The following is a 7,821-nucleotide window of genomic DNA, read 5'->3' on the forward strand; positions in this document are numbered from 1 at the left end:
TAATAAACAGAAGAAGTTGAAGTTGTCAAGGATTTTATTCTACTTCTCTCCACAATTAATGCTCATGGAAGTAATAGTCAAGAAATTAAATGGCATATTGCATTGGGTAAATCAACTACAAAAGATCTCTTTAAAAATCCTAAAACGCAAAATGTTACTTTGATGACCAAGGTGTGTCTGTCCCAACCCATGACATTTTCAATCACCTCATATGCATACAAAAGCTAGACAATCAAAAAAAGATGGCTGAAGAAGAATTTCCATATTCTAATTAATTAAAGAAAATTAAGTATATTGTGGACTTCAAGAAAAACAAAAAAATTAAACTGGGAGGAAGTACAGTCAGAAATCTCCTTAGAAGCGAGTATGGCAAGACTTCCTCAAGCTTACTTTGGATGAGGCGTCAGGAAGAACCTATCACTGGAGAAGTACTTCATGTTTTGGAAAGTAGAGGGTCAATGAAAAAAGAGTAAGACCTTCAATGAGATGGCTTGACGTGTGGCTGCAACAATGGGCTCAAAGGTAGCAATGATTGTGAGGACAGCACAGGACTGACCAACATTTCATTTTGGGGTACATAGGTTGTCCTAAGTCAGAGCTGACTTGACAGCACCTAGCATCAACAGACATGGCACTGTCCCCACTGAGAACATCATTGCCCTGGAGACAAATTTTGTAAGGACTGCTGAGAAGGTGAAGATAGTAATGTCTGTGAATCATAGGTAATACACAACACTGTTATATAAATACCCTACATTGTGTTGATTGAGTTAACCCAGGTACACTATAAAGCAGGTCATTTTTCCTACATTCTCTAGGTCATTGCCTTTGACAAGGGCCTTGCCTGTCATTCAGTTTCCTTCTTAGTTTCCAACCATAGTGCCTAAGGCATTTGACTGCTAACCAGAAGGCTGGCAGTTCAAACACGCCCAGGCACTCATCAGAAGGAAGGTTGGGCAATCTACTTCCATAGTGATAACTGCCTCGGAAACCCAGGGAGGAGTCACTATGAGTCAGATCTGACTCAATGGCAGTGAGGGTTTTTTTTTTTTTTAAGTCTTCAACTACTTCAAGGTCAAATCCTGCTTCCTCTGGGGCTGTTGTAAAGGGCAGACATAACAGTTTTACTCATCTTTAGTCACAGGCCTGTCTCTGATTCAACAATAATTGTCCCCAGGGTGTAACTATTGTGATAATAAAGCACCACTGTATAGGACAATTTATCTCCTCATTGCCTTGAACACCTCCACTGAAGACTAGGATTGTAGATTTCCCTTTTGCATAATCAATGTGTCCACAAAAGTGTGCTTTCAAACATAACACAGAACAGCCTTCATTTCAATGAATCAGAAAACGGCAGACAGCTTCAGTCTTGTATTTAACCGACTTCTAGGTGACACATTTTAAAAAACAGAAAACAGTGAGTTCCATACTCTATTGGAGTCTGTTGTTATAAAACAAAAAATGTGTCATGTTAATGCTATATTATATGTTAACTATATTTATCGTGTGTCCCTGTCTCCTTCCAAACAAATCTTCATATCCGCTGTCTCTTAGAAAATTGGAAAACAGAAGGAGAGATGGCACAGAATGCTATGTAGGAAGAGAGCTTGTCACAGAGAAGATGCCAGGTGCCTTGCCACTTCCACCTCCCGGCTTGTGTTATATCCCAGGTGGATTTATTTTTACCGAATGCATAAAGGTTTTTAACAACTTTACAGAGCAGTTCTGAAGTGAACATTATGAAGGACCTTTGTATCAAGATGGTGTTTTGAAGTTTGCTTTTAATCAATAATTAAACAGATTTTGTTTATCTCAATTTAGATAAAACAGTTTCCAATTGCAGGTATGTTTTCATGGAGTAGCTTCACTGCATACTGAAGTCTGTTCATGTGCTTAGAACTTGAGGCTAAACATCCCGGATTTTCACCTTTCAATATGGGAACAGTTAGCAGAACAGCCACACATCATGATTTCTTTCTGAAGTAAACCTTCATGACGAATCATTCCACTGTATGTATATATACACTCATAACTTCAAACAATCCTAATTTCTTGGGATAAATCAAAACCTTTTAATTCATTTTGTTCTAAAAAATCACTGATCTTATCTGTGAATCCCTTTCCCATCTGGTATAAAATATCATTACCCTCTTTATTTCTACTGTTGATCACATTGTTGATTTCAGAACCAGTAGTTCAGATGGTACAAGGGTGTCACTCCCATTCTACTGTAGGTGGTTACTATATTTAGACACAAAGAGAAACAGGGAGAAACGATGTTTGCCTTTGTAGAAAACACTCCAGAGAAACATGTCACATAGTAAAGAGATATTAGTTAATACTTAAACGACTCAATGATATGACTATAGCCCATTGGTAAAATGCCAGCACCACCATAACATTTTACAGAGTGTGGAAGAACAAAAGGACAATTCACATTCTATCTTCACCAGGAAGATTGGGTTAAACTCAAGCAAATGGCCAAAATCTTTTATTACATACAACCTGATAAATGACTATTTCGATTGATTAATAATACAATTCAAAATTTTTGCTGTGTGTTTTTTTTCTCCAGAAATTCCAAAGTTTTCACATGTAGATCCAGGTATTTAGCCCATTTTTGCCTCAGTTCCTCCTGGATTAGCACGTACTCAAAGCCTGTACATTTTATGATATGCTGACACGACGGCACATAACAACATTTGGAAAAATGGCCTTTGGCAAGCAATATTAAAATTTTACTAAAGAATATAATTTCCCTAGGAAACCATCTGAACGTTGAACCATTAAACAGTGAACGCCATGAAAACAGTTTTTAGAATAGTAAATTAGAATTCAAATTTCCAATTTATGATTTATATAGATGTCTTGTGTTTTGCTTTTCCTTTTTCATTTGTCAGCATTTAAGGCATCTCACCATTTGTTTGTAGCCCCATAAAGACAAAGAGGAAGAAGGAGGGGAAATTCCAAAAAAAATTAAATTGTGATTTGTAAACCTGGTAAAAGGTTTCATAAAGGGCAGTTAAAATTCCTGTTAGATGTTCATATATCATCCATACATTTCAATAACCCTTAGAGTTGCTGTTGTTGTTATGTGCTGTAGAGTCAGACCCAACTCATAGCGACCCCTCCTTGGGTTTCCGAGGCAGTATCACTACAGAAGTAGATTGCCCCCTCTTTCTTCCAAGGAATAGCTGGTGAGTTTGAACCACCAGCCTTCTGATTAGCAGTCAAGTGCCTTAGGCACTATGCTACCAGAACTCCCCCCTAATTGTGTTGATAAACTTTGTTTCTTCATTTGTTCCATTACTATTTAACTTGGTTTTCACACTGAAAAAAACAGTTTATAGTAATTTGTATAAAAATTTCATTTCATCTGTTTAATGTGCTATGATCTCCTTGAGTACAAGGTCTATATTGTACTTGTCATGTATTATGAATTTTTCTTTACCCACATAACATAGCACAAAGCCACGCTAAATAGATTCTCAATAGATTTTAATTACACAAACTAAAATTAGTTGCATTATTTGGGCTATTAGACTGATGCTAAAATGGGTCTATGTCTATGTTTATTATCGTTTTCAAAAATGCATCAAAGTAGCCTTCAAGTGAAAATATTGAAAAACACATTTTAAAGAGCTTAAAAAAGACTCACACTTAAGAGGCTATGATAATACCAAATGGAAGGTTGTCAACAATAGTATTTTGCAAGTCATGTATGTTTAGTCAAGACACATCACTTTCAAAATAGGATCTTAGTATATATACCACTAAAGCAAAAGAGTCATTCATCTGGAAGCTTGTATTCAATGGAATTAATGTGAGAATATTTCACCACTATGGAAAAATATATTCTTCAATATCTTTTGGCTAAAAAGGTTGGTTATTTGCCACACTTCCCCACACACCTATCCTATATTTAAAATTGTGGATCTGAGAATAATAACAATAAACACTTTCACTCATTTGGGTGAAGAATGGGAGATAACCTCATGACTGGTTCATAGCAATTCTGAAATTCCCCATTATAAATATTGCGAGGGTTCCCATACTAAAGTGGGACAAGACCCTTGATCAGGTCTGATTTTGCACGCTAGGAGGATCTTAGTCCATTGATCTCTATGACCCCGCTTCCATATTCTGAGAGTGTCCTTCTGTCAGTTGTACTTGTTGGCCACATTAGAAGTGGCTGTTTGAAAGAATGTCCCCTTTGGAGAATGACAAGAGTTTGCATCCTGGTTCCTAAAAATCCTTCATAGATCCATCACATCTAAACACATACATTTTAAAAAGGCAAGAAAATAACTGTGGCCATAAAAAAAATTATATATATATATATATATATATATAAAGACCATTAAAATAAAGAATAACAAAGGTTTCTATTCCTACTTTTGCAAAGGTCCGTAGCTGTAGTGTACGTTCCTTGTACTGTATTAGCCAGAATTGCTTTCTGTTATATATAACAAAAACATCTTGAGTTAAAGTTCTTCAATATTGGAAAGGGTTATGATAAAGGATATAAAACAATTAATTTCTCTGGGGAAATAATTATGGAGGTCCTTAAATATGCTGTAAATTCTTTGGTTTAAATTTAGTTCTCCTGGAAAAGATTGGTTGAACATCTTATGAATTTTAAAACTTTTCCAAGACTATGTTTTTAACATTTTGTCTTTCGAAATAAAATGCAAAATTAATTTATGGGGTCAGAACACTAGGTCATGACATATTAAAAAGGAATTAAGAGCAAAGAGATTTAACTTAAAGGTTTTCAGTTGAGAAGTAAAAGTGGGAACATTTTCATTCTGCAGTAGAACTGTCATCTATGAGAAAAAAGACCTGAGAAAAGTTCATAATTCATTGGCAAGAGCTGGTGTCCTCATCCAAATGTTGCATTTGTAACAAATAACAACATTATTTTTTTCAGCTAAGAGATCTATTTATTTTCATAAAAGTCTTAAGAAGATTTGAAAGCAATGACAAAGGAAATTAATAAAGGTATTTCAATCAGAGGGAAAAACAGTGATGGTTCAAACACACAACTTTGCAGGCTTTGGTGTTATAAGTCTGGCAGGATAATTGATTGAAAAGTGTTTCATCTCCAGGCAGCTCTGGGTAGAAGCTGGCATCTGTCTCAGTGTGCACAGCCATCCTGTTTCACTAGTTAAAGACAGAACATGAAGAAAACTGTGTGATTTACACTGTCAAGGGAATTGGGAAGATTATCATACTTATTCATAAGTTGGAATTTAGCCCAGACTTCGTATTTTCAAAGGAAAAATAAAAAAGGTGAAGTATTTTAATAAAGCACAAGAACATTGTTTAATTGGGAATATATCACACATTCTTTAGACCCTGAAATTTCTGTTCAATCTTGCGTGAATCAAGTGCTGTTCTTGATATACTGATATCTCTAGTTTTGTGGGGGAGCTCTGGTAGCATAGTGCCTAAAGCACTTGATTGCTAACCAGAAGGCTGGCGGTTCAAACCCACCAGCCACTCCTCGGAAGGAAGATGGGGCAATCTACTTCCGTAGTGATACTGCCTCGGAAACCCAAGGAGGGGTCGCTATGAGTCGGGTCTGACTCGACGGCACATAACAACAACAACAACTAGTTTTGTGGGGTTTTTTTCTTTTCTTTTTTTTTTAAATTAGTTACTTATCTGTGTGCTTTTGTAAAAGTCTACTTCATAGGCTCTGACTTCGGATCTAGACAAGATGGCCTAGACTCATTTTTTCATGTTACTCCCCTCTAAGCATAATTATATGAGCTCTGGTGGCGTAGTCTATAAGGCATTTAGGTGGCTAATCAGAAGGTCAGCTGTTCAATCCCACCAGCTGCACCATGGAAGGAAGATGGGGTGATCTACTTCCATAAAGATTGACAGGGAATTGGGAAGATTATCATACTTATTCATAAGTTGGAATTTAGCCTAGACTTCGTATTTTCAAAGGAAAATGGGGGCCACTATGAGTTGGAATTTACTTGATGGCAGTGAGTTTGGTATATATATACTTTTTTGGTGGGGAGCATAATTATAAACCTTGGGAATGGTGCAAGAGACAACCAAAAAATTCTGGTAGGTGCTAAGAAGATGAGCTGGTTTAGGACTCTAGGACTTGACAAATGGCATGGAATCAGGGTGTCTTTCCTCTCCCAGCCAAGAAAGGAAAGCCACCAGATCCATCATCTTCTGGTCCCAACCTAGTGGAAGAATACAGACAAGTAGGGTTTTTCCTTTCCCAGATTGAACAGAGTCTATCTGACAACATCAGATGAACCTATATCTCTGGAAAAGATGATCTGTTATGAGCCTCATCAGATCTAAACAACCAGAGGAATCATTCTCCTGCCTTATCAGATATGAGGCCCTCCCTTTCACCATGAGATACAAAGGTATATGGGTTGAGCCAGAGGAGAGACCCAGTTATAACTGGTGCCCAATCAAGGAAACTTCTTAGCTTATGTGGGTCTATAATTCTCTTTTTCATCTACAGATACTGGGAAGAGTATGTGGGGGGAATGTTAAAGATCCAGTCACAGTAAGTCTTTTTGTGCCTACAACCTGAGATTCTCCTCCATTGCCCAGAGACAATAGACCAACCAGAGGGCACAAGTAGGGAGATTCCATCACACCCCACCCCCTTCCACAAAAAGACAAACATCTCTTCTATTCCCTTCAGGCATTACCAGCAGAGATCAATGGGAACCCCATCTACATCAGATAAACCAAGCAAATCAAAATAATGCCAAAAAGCTCTGAAAATTAAAATGTCATTAGAACTACAGCCCAAAACACCTAAACAGAGTCTGCTTCCTAAAATAAAAGATTTAAATAGGATATATTGATGTTGTTGTTGCTGTTGTTGTTAGGTGCCATTGAGTCGGCTCCAACTCATAGCAACCCTACGTACAACAGAATGAAACACTACCCAATCCTGCACCATCCTCACAATCCTTGCTATACCCGAGTCCATCATTGCAGCCACTATGTCAATCCATCTAATTGAAGGTCTTCCTATTTCTTGCTGATCCTCCACTTTACCAAGCATGATATCCTTCTCTAGGGAATGGTCCCTCCTGACAACATGACCAAAGTAGGTGAGACAAAGTCTGGCCATTCTCACTTCTTTTGTGTGTGTGTGTGTGTGTGTGGTTCCCTCAACTTTATTTATGGATTTGAATTTCATATAACCTTCATATGTCACAAAATATAGTTCCTTTTTTATTTATTTCAATAATTTATTTTTAGTTTATTGATTTATTTATTTTAAGAGCTTGTTTTACATTCAATGTAATGTATACATTTAGTTCCATTCCCCATTTGCCATGTCCGACCCTAACCCAGTCTCTTCCCCTCCCTCCCCTGCAACCCTCCCCCTGTGCCCCTCATATCTTTGCACTCCTGTTTGTCCTGCATTTCCTCAGTTTGAATGTTGGTCCTCTGGTGTCCCATGGTCTATTGCTCGAAGGAAAGTATTACCATAGAGTATGTGGGTTCAGCATCCTGGGTTGAGTGGTCTGCTTATACATCTTGCTAACTATTGGGCTGATGGGGGTGAGTTTTATTCCAGGTGCAGAATGTATTCCAGGACCATGGTATTGGGAGTCTCAACAAATTTCATCTGACCAGTAATTCTGGTCATTTTTTATTGAGTTTTTGGATTTCATTCCATGTTTTCCCTCTCACTCTATCCAGGATCTCCAGATTTGATCATTTCCTGAGTGGTTGGCATTGGTAGCCAGGCACCATCTAGCTCTTCTGGTCTCGAGGGCCATCGTGTCCTAGGGCTGATTGCTTCTAAATGCCCTT

Source organism: Orycteropus afer, unplaced genomic scaffold (assembly GCF_000298275.1).
Source record: "Orycteropus afer afer isolate SDZICR_OR568_19922 unplaced genomic scaffold, OryAfe1.0 scaffold00101, whole genome shotgun sequence".
NCBI classification, from domain to species: domain Eukaryota; kingdom Metazoa; phylum Chordata; class Mammalia; order Tubulidentata; family Orycteropodidae; genus Orycteropus; species Orycteropus afer.